The 13,066-nt window shown below is 36.4% G+C and overlaps 1 protein-coding gene across 4 annotated transcripts in view; it reads right to left on the reverse strand.

The window, feature by feature from the left end:
• Positions 1-13,066, reverse strand: part of LOC112147595 (semaphorin-6B) — a 41,377-nt gene that overhangs the window by 19,556 nt on the left and 8,755 nt on the right. Inside the window, exon 2 of one of the 4 annotated variants that reach the window (XM_024274109.2) lies at positions 537-646. The exons of 2 other annotated variants lie outside the window; for them this stretch is intronic. The gene's annotated coding sequence lies outside the window, so the exon portion shown is untranslated. Of the gene's footprint in view, positions 1-536; positions 647-5,077; positions 5,132-13,066 lie in introns of those variants that run through there. One more of the 4 variants, XM_024274108.2, reaches the window with a different exon arrangement.

Below are 13,066 nucleotides of genomic sequence, written 5' to 3' on the forward strand. Positions count from 1 at the left end.
GCTAAAATAGCTAGAATGTAGCTGAAATATTAGCTAATATCCAACATAGTCTAATTACCAACAAAAAAGCCTAAATTAGCCAAAATAGCTAGCATGCTGCTGAAATATTAGCTAATATCCAAAATAGTCTTATAAACAAACAAACAAACAAAAAAAAAAACTAAATTAGCCAAAATAGCTAGAATGTAGCTGAAATGTTAGCTAATATCCAAAATAGCCTAAAAAACCTTAATAAATGCCAAAATACTCCAAAAAGCTAGCAGAATGCCATTATAACTTTCAACCTTACCACACTCGGACTCCATATCATATAAAGTAACGACTAGTCAACTATTAAATTAATCGTCAACTATTTTAATAGTCGATTAGTCGTGTACTTGTTGACTAATTTCCTTTCTGTCCTATTCTGACTGCATTTAATCTCTTGTAAAATCGATGTTTTAATTATAATTATGCAGTTTTTGGCTTTAGTTTTTAGTAATCCAGAAACCTGTGCAATTTTTAAGACATATTTCTGGAGCTCATCAGACATTCACCTCTTGAGTTGTGGGCGGGGCCGTTGATTTGGAAGTAACTTTTAGTCAATATCCCATCATCCTTTTGTTTGCACTCTTTACCACTAGCTTACATCCCTCACACCTCCAACCTAAAATTGGTAGAGCAACAAAAAGGGTGAGCAATATCAGAGCCGTACAGTTTTGAACCAACAACTGTGTTGTTTGCAGCATTATTTATCCCAGCTGTTAGTGTTTTTTTTAACTAATACCTCAGTGTAAGTGCATGGTTTGGGCTGGTTCATATGCATGTCCCTTTTTAAAGTTTCTTCATTAAATTACTAGCTCTTTTTTATTACGTTTAAGTTTAACATTTCATGGTTAACCACATATTTGGATTATTCTATTAAATTTCACATTTCCCTCTGGTCTGCTGCATGTAATTGTATTTATGACTAAATAATAACAAATAACTGCATTTTATTGAATGAAAAACACTATCATGAAAAGTTTATTTAATATTTTATATTAAATATCCCCCTTGAGACTCAAGTTTCAATTTATTTTTTTCATTCACAAAATGATCTATTTCTCAGTTGTAGTTTTATCAAGTTAAATTGATCTTTTAATCAATTTAAAATATTTCCTCTTGTCACAATAAATATCTGCTACAAATCATGATTTGATTATTTAAATTAGGCCTTCCCATTTCAGACACTGTGACACCAAAGAAATAAATAAATAAAAAAACACATTAGTATTGAAGTAGATAGTTCAGCATTTAACATAAAGTGCCTTAAAAGTTTAATCGGCACTTGTGCATTAGCATCCTGCAAGGAACACTAATGGCAGTGCAGTGGCGGACGCTAATGCACAAATGCCTATTAACTGGACGCTTACGGCAAACGCGGGAGGCTAATGCACAAGGATGGTTTAATCTTATGTGGATGCACATGGTCAGTGAGCTCACAGGTTAAATCAGCAAGAATATGTTAACAAGCTGAAGGGTTCACTTCTTTCAATGGTTATTACTTTTTTTATTGACAAAATCAACATTAACAGATTAACTCCAACAATGCCAAAACCTTTAATTTTTCTGTGAAGGAGATGCTCCCCCATTCCATCACGTTGCCTTTACCAAACACAGTTGGTGGAACATTCAGTCCTGACAGGGTGAGTCTTCATGAGACTCCCACTTCACTGCAGTCTCTGACATCCCCTGTCATATTGGGCTTGTGTTTGGTGATGATACAGGAGCTCAGTACAAACAATGATGGATTTTTGGAGCTGACTCCTCATGCCCAGTACATAACATAGCCCAAGTGCACAGATGCTGAATCTGGGGATACCAGAAACTCAAAAAATAGTAACAGAAATATTAACTTTTTAAAAAAATTTTGTTTAAGCCCAAAACTTTGAGCTTTTTTGTTACAAGGGTGGCCTACTCCAACTACTATATATATTTTTTCTTTTGTAAAATTGTTCAAAGTGGTCTTTTAATTCTGATTATGCAGTTTTTTGCCAAAAAATAAAAACAAAGTGTCGTTTTCTAAGACATAGTTTCTACAAAGTGGCATCAGAAATTTGGCTCTGAGTTGTGGGCGTGACTGTTGCCATGGATTAGGCCTGATGCTCTCCTGCTAGTTTAAAACCCCAAACTAACATTAGCGGTGCAACAAAAATAGCAAGCAATGTTAGAGCTCTGCAGCCATACAGTTCAGAGCCAGATGTCAGCTCAGATGAGGAAAACAAAGACGTTAATGGATACAATGGATGCATCGGAATGGAGCAGAGCAGGGAGCTCGTGGCTCCCTGATTGTAGCACCTACATCACAGCTACAAGCTTTTAAAACTGCCAACTCAAAATAGCAATTTTTAGAGAAATTATCTTGAAAAAATGCCACAATAACATGGTATAAAAAAGACCCACTCAAGTGAAAATTGTATTTTTGGTGTTTTTCCCACATTTTTGTAGCGTTTTTCCGAAGATTGATAACAAATATAAAAGAATTTCAGACTAAAACTGCATTTCTGAGTATTTCTTTGTTCAAATCGAGATAACTCAGGAGCAGATGAAAAAAATCTCCCAGTTTTAAGGCAGTAATTGAAATGGGCAGGCCAAAGTCTCCCTGCTCTGCTTCATTTGGATACATCCACTTGCAGACAAACAGATCCATGAACGTCGCTGAATTCCTCACTTGAGGTGCAATCTGGATCAAAACTCTACAACGTGATCGCTCTGATTTTGCTCACCGTTTCTATTGTGACGCTAATGTTAACTTGGGGTTGTAGGAGGCTGTAAGCTAGCAGGAGAGAGTGTAAACAAAGGAATGATGGGACATCTCAGAGACGTAATCCTGATGAGCTCAAACTTTGTCCTAGAAAACATGTTTTTTTATGATTTTGACTGAAAACAGCATAATTATAATTAAAAGACCACTTTTAGAATAAATCAAAACATGATTGGACTGGAGTCTTAGAGAAAAAGCAACAGAAAAATCTGCTTTTATTTATTTTAAGCCCAAAACGTTAAGCTTTTTTGTTTCAATGCCTAATTTTAAAAGGAAAATAAACAGACTAATTTAATTGGAACTTTGCAATAAGAAACAAAATACAGTTTCATATAACTGTCTCTAAGCCTATAAAATAAAGTCCTTCTATCAGCTGCTGGTCAGGAGTTACTGCCAGATATGAAGTGCCTTAGCCTAACCATCAAACCAATATTTAAACAATGAAGCTTTTCTGCTTTTGCACAATATGTCTTAGGATTAGCTCCACAGCTTGTGTGGCAACAAAAATTCTTTGAAAGCAAAAAAAGACGATAAGGAGAGAAAGGAAGGCACATAGAATGGATCAGTGGGGGTATTTAATTTGTGGCTGTTGAGAGAGCTGAGCAAATGTGAAATTTGAATGAACACAACCGACAGAGAAGATGTCAAGCTGAATGCCGCGTTTCGAGTCGCCACTGTCAACCGTTTATTTCCTTTCATCCTCCATCTTTTCACCAGCCTCCTGCCCGCATTTCTCTCTCTCATTTTTTCTGCTCCGTGATTAAAAACACTCCCAACTGTTTCCAGTGACGGGGTTTGGTAGATGTTTGTTGCTAAGGTGATGACTGCTATTTGAAGCACACAGACGTATGTGACTGGAGCACACACACATTTATCCGTAGGAGCGCGGTCACCTGCATTACCAAAAACTGAAAACTTGATGCGAGATTGAATGACAAGCTGTTTGAAGACATAAGTGAGCCGATGAGGGCTGCAGACTATTCTCAGGAGCCACTTCAAGCCAAATTGTAGCCCAGAGATTGCAGGTTTGACATGTCTAAGCCCTCTTCTCCTCAGGAGTATTAGATGGGGGTGGAAGGTTTGTCTCATCTGGCTCTCCTTTGGGAGCCTCTGGACTAGAACTGATTAAGCCGGGTTTGGAGTCAGTCTCATTTCATTATGGCAAGTTCATGAGCGGGATCCAAATGCGATGCTTACACCTCAAATTAAATTCTGTTGTCATGTGCAGGCTGAAAGAAATGATGACGATAATTAAATGAAGCTTGTGTTCCAGCCAGATTAGCCGTCCTACATGACATGCTCTGCCACAAACAGGAACCAGCGTGAGATCCACTCCGTTTAAAGAAATAAATGTAGCTCTCACCTCATTTATTGATCCTTTCTTTCTACTACAATCAGTAATGGGAACAAAAAAAAAGGTTTCTAAAGACAGCGGTGGATTAGGTGGACACTGAACACATGTCTGTGCAGAGATGACAGTTTTCTGCTGTTCATTTTTAGTGATTTTAGTGACCCACTTTAAACAAAATGGTGTTTTTAGCATTTTCTTACAGGATTTTTATCATGATCGATGACATAAATAAAGAAAATTAAGTCTTAAATGTAATTTCTGAGTTTTTATGGTGTGGTGCATTACCAACTAGCAGCAAACTAAATGTTTGCATAAAAATAGTTAATTAAAAAGTGCTTAGGCAGCATTTATTTAATTCATTTTTTTTCTATATCATTTTTTTTTTTTTTAACAAGACCAAAAACAAATCAAAAGAAATTATGCAAATCATCCCACAAACAATCTTAGACGTAACAAGAATGTTCAGAGCTCAAAAAAAGGGGCTTTGGATGAAGCTAATAGCTTATCAAGTCCAATCGTCTTGGTTCTTATTCAGTCCAAATAAATGATGAAGGCAAAGACGTCTTTATCTATACAGAGTAATATGAACACAAAACAAAATCAATTTGATGAAAAGAAAAGCAAAATAACAATTTTGTAAATTTATAAAAACAGTTACGCACATATACATATAACAATCAAATTATTTCATTAGTTTATTCATATTTATTCATTATATCACCCTTTATGAGTGCATTTGAAACCAATTTTAGTATTGCCAGATAAAATATTGCGATATTTCACAGAATTTAATTATTTTCTACGCCCCGACATTACGTGGCAACATGTTGAGAAAACCGGATTTCTTTTAAGATCCACTCCAATAAAAATCGAATTTTAACATTTTTTGTAACCTTTCTGTCATGATGAAGGATAGCGGTGAAACGAATCACAAAACTCACTTTTCAGAATTGTGACAGTTTTAGATTCACGGTTCTGATCATTTTTAGAATCTGCAAAAAGAAAAAAAAGGGCAAAAATAACAAGATAAAAGTTTAGAACTTATTTTTTGAAAAGATTCAAAACATCCAAAGCATACATGGGTTTCAAACTGCTGCTTTTCTGATCTGTGATCCGTGTGGATTACAGATCATGCACAGTCTATTGCAACCCTAATGGAGGCATACTGTACATAATGATAAATATGTTTAAAATTCCTGTGTATTTCTTCATACAAATCTTTGTAAATCAAGAGAAGACGAAAAAATGTTGTAGATGTGATGTAGAAGCTTTAGCAACGAGCCACAAGATTTTTTTTTTGCTGACAAATAGATCCATGTACATCTTTGTTTTCCTGAGCTGCTATCTGGCTCAAAATCAGTTTAACCGACATGTTTGTAGTGCTGCTGCTGGTAAAACCTGGACTTGGTTGAAGGGACATTTGAAAGGGAATCGTTTTTTAAGGGACTTTTAGTTCTGCATCCCTCCATCAGTAGGCCAAGCCGCAAAGTCCTTTTCTTCACGTTGATGAGCTCTGAAGCCCAGAAGGTCACATTTAAATGTTTTTGCATGACATTTTTAAAGGTAAAGTAAAACCGATGTTATCTATTTCTGAGCGCTGGCAGCTCCGCGCTAACGTAGCTGAGCGGCGACTATTGATGACGTCATTGAGTGGGAGTAACATCAAATTCAAAGACACAATTTTTCCATAACTCTCCGCGTTTAGGGCTAAATGTAGAAGTATGGAGAAGGGGAAGAATTCGGATTCGGCCTATGTCCCAGAAAACAACACAATCATAATTAAAAGACCACTGGGAACGCTTTTACAATACATCAAAAGATGATTAAAGTGGGACTTTAACACTTGACAGATACTGAGATGTTGTAAAACAATTTATGGTTTACATAAAACAATTGATATTCTTGCTTAAATCCAGACCGGTTCTGGTCTGTTCTAAGCTACATAGATATAACCCCCCAAAAACTTCAGTCAATAACCTCCTCATTAAAGTGGGTATTGATTAAGGAGTATTGATCTTTAAGATAAACCATCAATTCTGGGCCAAGGCCAATATATTAAACTGTACTACTGGAGAACACAATACAAAGGGAAGTTCCCATAAATGAGGTTGGATAAAGTGTTCTTAAGTTAAGCTATCAAAGTTTTTTTTCTATTGATCCATAAAACAGGAGATCAAAGATGAAAGGATAAAGAGATGAAGCAAAAACCCTGGAGTCACTATACAAACTGAAGTGTTGCGACATTGTAAAGTCACGAAACGAGGAATGTGTTCTACTATTTGTGTCAGATCATCTTGCTAGATAGGATTTAACACAGTGGCACCAACACTATTATTACAGGATGCGTGTAATGACGGCGACAGACATGCAGTGCAATCTAGCCTCATCAGGCAACCAATTAGGGAATCACCTGCAAACACCCACATAATTAGCCAATCAGCGGGCCATTTAGAGGAGCGCACACACCTTCCCCCCCTTTATGCCGGTTTGTCCGTTGCGCTTGTCAAATGAGGTCTGGCTTCATTTCATTTCTTATCTTTTTCCCCCTCCATGCTATTGTTCAGCTGACGCAGCTGATCTGGCAGCGGTGAAAGGCTGTGAGCTGCAGGAAACTTTACACAACCCCCTCCTTACCAGTATCTGTGTAAGTTATGTATTTAACAATGATCTATTTAATATTTACAGATGAAACCGTCCTGAAATACCTCGGTGGCCTTAAGTGGATATTTAACATGCTTAAATTTGCACAACCCATCGCGGCTATTAAAGATGCTGAGCAGGATCGATACACACTAGCATCCTGCCAAAGATGGAGACGGGAGAGAGGTCCAATCCAGAAGCTTTTATCCTCCACAAGGAAGCGCTGCATCATAAATACATGAGGATGGAGAAGTTCCACGGACATCTGTTTAACTAAAGCCATCCCACTGTCATCAAGGGCCCTGACCTATGCTCTGCTCTGCTCCTGCATGGGGATAAGCTCATATTTTTTATTTGTGTGTGCCACATTTGTTGGGTTAGGCTGTGATTCATCGTTGAAATATTGACATTTTGCTAATTTATTAGACCTGATCTTTCTATTTTGAAACACTTTGCCTAATCTGTTGTTGTGATTGGCCCCACCAGGATAAATCTTTTTTTTTTTTTTTTCCTGTATCGCTGCTGCAGCCACTCCACTTTGAGCCTTTGTTACCGTAGCAACCAATAGCAAAGCTAGGCAGAGATGTTTTATTGCAGTAGGACTAGATATAAACGCAGCAGGGTGGGTCCACCCTTTGAAGGCAAAGACAGCAGCAAATATCTGAGCCTGCAAACACTTGTACACGCAGTTACTTTAAGCCAAACACACGTACCTTTAGATTAAAAATGGAGACGGAAACACATTTGTGCATGCATCTAAGGTGGGGCTCTCTCAGCAAACGGAGGGGGGATGGGAGCTCCACGCATTTTGTCTCCTTATTATGCACACATTGGAAAGATATGAGCTGTAAATCATTTAAGATGTAGGTCAATAGTGAACTTGATTCACTGAAACTCAAAACTGTAGAAATAGAAACTGAGATCATTGCAGGCTAGGATTCCTTTTTTGGGGGTTTCTTGTTAAAATAAGACCCAAATGTCCCAGTTTTAAGACAACTGTGCATGCGAACAAAAGTAAGTAGATGAAGAGGAGTCAGATAGACAAAAGAATTCAGAAACAGCTCAACAAACATGAAAGTGACAATAAACAAAATAACCTAGCAATAAAAACAAGTAAGCTAACACCGGGAAAAGCACAGGGTTCTATAGGATTCGACAGGAACTAATTAATGAAAAAAAACCTGTCCATTAATCAACAAAAACTTCATACGTTAATCAATAAAAATTACTTCTAACCAAAAACAAATGCAAAAACAAGCCACAACAAAACGTTGAAAAGACGAGCCATGAAAGTAGAAATTCATAGAATTTTTTTTAGTAGACTGAGACAAGTGAAACCTTCTTATTTGTCAAGTAAAATGCCTTTTTCCTCTAAATTTGACCTTAGTTAAAATATGGTCACAAATACAACTGCCACCATGTGATGGGGAGGTATTGGCAGAATCTTCAAGAATGTATTCTGCTTTTTATTACCATTTTTTTTTAATTGTTGGTGCGGGGCCATGAATGAAAGAAGAAAAAGGAATATATTTTCCATCAAACTCATTTTGACACCTATTCGCCATCCAGCTATCCCCCAATTTTGTAGTCAGTGGACTACCACCGCTCTACCTCGAAATGTGCTCAGGCGACCACTGACCAATGTCAGCATTTAAGGAAAAATGTTCCAGTCACCATAAAATTTTACACTTTTCTCAAAACCTGTTTACAGATGCAAAACGCTTCCTGATTACAAGTTACATCTGCCAAATTTGCTGAATTCTTTTAAAAGCATCTAAGTTGCAGCACTGTGGCATTCTGGGATATGTGACCATAGTTTTAGTTAAACCATTTGATTATCATCAAAGTTAGACTGAAAATGACTCGTCATGCTATCTACAGGATATCCCATAAGTCTCCATACATGGGAGACATAATACATTCCATAAATATATAGTTCTAACATGTATTTATGTATATTTCAGATGCCCCAAGAAACATTTATTTTTTCTTTGTATGGAGACTTATGGGACACCCTGTATCAAAGTGTCAAAGTCAAGGCCCGAGGGTCGGATCCAGCCCTCCAGATCATTGTATTTCACTGTTATTAAAGGCCCGATGTCATCTTGCACTTATTTCTAACTTGTATAATTTTGACAAAATATGTTTATATATAGACGGTAAAATATTGAAGTTATTTAAGGTTTACTTTGATTTCTTCTGGAATAATGTTTCAGCCTTTTTATTATTCATATTTATGTTAAAAAGTTACAGTTTTAAAGTTTTAAAAATTGGCACTTTGCTAGCTTTTGGGACTATTTTGCCATTTACTAAGATTATTTAGGCTGTTTTGGAGTTAGGCTGATATTTCAGCTACGTGCTAGCTGTTTTGGATAACTTAGGCATTTTCTTCATTTTTTTAGGCTATTTTGAAGTTTAGCTATTTTTCAGCTACATGCTAGCTGTTGTGGCTAATTTTTTTTGTTTGTTTTTTTCAGGCTGTTTTGGAGTAAGGCTAATATTAACACGCTAGCTGTTTTGGCTAGTTTAGGCTTATTTCAAGTTTTTTAGGCTATTTGAAAGTTTAGCTATTTTTTCAGCAACATGCTAGCTGTTTTGGCTAATCTAAGTTTTTTTGTTCTTCTTTTGTTTTTAAGTTTTTTAGCTATTTTTGTTTTTGGCATTTAGCTAATATTTTAGCTGCCTATCAGCTTAAGCATCTTCAGCTAGCCGCACTAAAATCTTCAGCGGCCAAATTCAGTTTACAGCATTCACACTAGCATAATCGCAGGTAATGCTAGTGTGGGAATGATTTTAAAGCTTTAAAAATGTAGTTAGTGTTCAATAAAAGTTTAGCCCGCGCCCTAAGGTGTGTTTTGGATTTTGGTCCCTTATGCAAATGAGTTTGACACCCCTGCTGTATATTAATAGTATTTGTTCATAAAATATACTAACATATATACTAACAATATATTGACAGCTCTCCTTATCCTAATCTCTTGTGACTTGAGGTAGGGAGGTCTGGGCTTCTTGCTTGGATTGCTGCCCCTGTGACCCAAATATGGAAAAGTGGAAGTTAATGGATGCATGAATGAGATGGATAGAGGTTACAAAGACATGACTTCCCTTTATGATTTTTGTGTCCATTAGATAGAGTCATTTCCAGCTCAACAATGCTTAGATGACGACGTTTTTTTCCCTGCAGCCAACCAAAACTGTGCCATAAACCAGCAGACGGAATCAAAGGATATTGAAAAACTTTGCAATTACGTCTAATGCATTTCATATAGGATAGAGACATACATACTTAGCTCAAATTTAGACTCCTTTATATAACTCAGTGTGCTGATTAAAATGTGCACACATACTTACAGTTTTTACTAGAAATGATGTTCCTGTATAAATCTGGCCATCATATAATGGCCTGGCTCAAGTTCAGTCTTTTATACTCTTGTTCTTGTGTGCACTTTGAGGACAGTATATACAGGTTAAAGCCTGGAATAAAGCAAGAGGGCCTGAGGGTGGAATCACAGACACGGACTAAACTGGGAGAAGTGGGTCACCTTCACACTTTAAAACTCCGCTCTATGAACAGTTCATTAACAGAATTTAAAGAGGAAATTCACTGAAATGACAGTTGGGCCTATGAACGTGTAAGTTGCAATAATATGCACAGCTAGAGCTAGTAGAAGTGCTGATTCAAATAACTAAAGAATTATAAGATTATAAACAAAAGCAACACATAATGCAAACAAATGTTGAAAAATAGAACCAAAATTAAAAAAAAAAACATTAAAAAAAAGAATGGATAAAGAAGAGCAGAAAGCAAAAATGAAGTGTGGTAAAGTAGTCGGGCTTTGCTCCAGAAAGAGCAAACATCTCCCCTCTGAGGTTTTCAAGGGTTGTAAAGGTGCAGACTCAAGGAGGATTAGGAAGCTCAGGAAAGTGAGCTGGGAGGGAAGCGTTTCAAAGTTTAAAAATAAATAAAATGAAATTTAAAATAGACAGGCAGTGAGTAAAAAAAATGTCAGAACGATCATTGTACGTTGAATTTTCTCATTATGTAACTCGAGGACAGGCATCAGTCTGAACCAATCAAAGACGAGAAGACTGTCTGACTGTAAAATAAAGTGCATTACAGTAATCCAGCTGAGACATTATGATGGTATGGATTACTGGAGTGCTGTAAAGAAAGGAAGGGCTTTACCTTAGCTAACCGCCTAAGATGGAAGTAGTGAGACTAACAACTGCGCTAATCTGTTGATCCAATTTAAAATTGCTGTCCATTTTTAAAACCAACGTTTGAGATTATTGGCTTCTCAAGTTAGTCGGTGAGGGTTCACATGAGTGTAGGACCAGACAATGTTATTTCTTTATTTACTGACTAAAACTTGGTGTTTTCAAGATGTTCTTGTGGCATTTATCTGATAATGAAGGACATATATATAAAGAAAATTACGTTTAAAATGACATTTCTAGATTTAATGAATTAGGAACAGATGAAAAAATGCAGTTTGAATAAGCTTGTTGGTGTGACGTAGAAAATACAACAAAGAGGCACAAACTGCATTCAGATGCATCCGCTTGTAGACGAATAGATCCATGTACGTCTTTGTTTTCCTTGTCTGAGCTGGCCAACTCAAAACTGTAGGTTTGGATAGCTCCAATATCACTCGGCATTGTTGTTGCACTGCTAACATTATGCTGCGATTGTTAGGGGCTGTAAGCTAGTGGGAGAGAGTGCTAACAAAGGAATGATGGGAAGTGGCCAAAAGTCCCGCCCATAACTCAGAGGTGTCTTTCTAATGAACAACTGCAGAAACTACTTCCTAGAAAATTACTATTTTTAAATTGTATTTTGGCAAAAAACAGCAGTATCCTAATTAAAAGACCACTGGTAAAACTTTGAAAATAGATCACAAGATTAAGGAAGTGGGACTGTAAACATTTTGTAACCATTTAATCCTTACTAGGATACAACAGAAATGGTTTATTTTTCATTTTTAAAGTCACTTCATTCAATATTAGGATATCTAAGAACACATAGGGAGCTGTAGACTTAAGATAAACAGAGGTACTGAAATTGAGCCTTGTGGAACTACTAACAGAGAAACTTCAACAGGATTTCAATCCACTTGATTATTCTAAGTGTCCTCTAATTATAGAAACTCCATTATTGCTGTTCATTAGTGTTCCACAATAAAACGCAAGCTACATTTGGATAAATCCCAGTCTCCATGCAGAATGTTGAGTCTGACAACATCACAACAAGACTAATATTCTGTATTGTATTATGTTAGTCCACCTTGTTCATTTTTCTAAGCAATATGGTGGGCCCTCTGAGTATTATATTTATTTTTTGCCTGCTTTTGCTAAAACTCACAACTGAAGGCTCAATCAAGATTTTCTGCAGAGAAGCACAAAGGCCGAAGAGAAATAGTTGCACAGATGATCACAGTCACTTGTGGTGCTCCTGTGTGGCTGACCACCTGCTCAGACACAACAGTTCACTTTTACAGCATATGCTTTGTGGTCAGAAAGCTACGATACAGGCTTTTATGGAGATATCAATCTGTGCTTTATGAAGCTCTTAATGCTTAAATTAAGGTTAGGAATTTTTCAAAATTAAAACATCTTAAAATCTTTTTGATCATTGAATTGAATCAGGACAAAAATATATTAAAATAAGAAGAAAGCTTAAAGTGAAGAGAAAAAACCTTGCTACATGAATTGTTTATGTTCTAAAATAATAATTTGGGATTTTCCATATTGGGAATGGAATAAAGAAAAATCCCACAACTATCTGTTTTGTATGAATTGTTTTGCTTTATAACTGCAAATAATAGCGTGTAGGAATAAATTCAGTAAAAACAACAATTTGCAGTTTAACATGGAGATAAGTGTTGCTTTGTTCTTGAGAGGATGAGTCTGCAGGGTTAGCTGGTAGCATTAAAGCAGCAAAAAGTTCTGTGTTCATCTTTAAAACTACTGTTTTAGTCTTTAGTCCCAAAGGAACCAAAAATCTTTCAGACTTTATTACTGTCTCTGAAAGGCAAAAGTCTGAGTCTATTAAAAAAAAGGGGAAAGTTTCTACTTTGAAACATTTGCAGAAACTCTGTTAACCCTGACAAACTGACTGAGTCCTGCAAGTTCTGACTTGGAAAAGTTGTCAGTAATGGGGTGAGAATTTGTTAAATCATATATCTATATACCGGTATATATTTAAATTGACACTTTAATCAAAGTCAATCACTGTCAAAGACTGAGTTTATTTTCCCTCTCTCTAATCGACCTGATGGTCTTCACCCCAG

The sequence above is a fragment of the Oryzias melastigma genome, linkage group LG17 (assembly GCF_002922805.2).
Source record: "Oryzias melastigma strain HK-1 linkage group LG17, ASM292280v2, whole genome shotgun sequence".
Taxonomy (NCBI): Eukaryota; Metazoa; Chordata; class Actinopteri; order Beloniformes; family Adrianichthyidae; genus Oryzias; species Oryzias melastigma.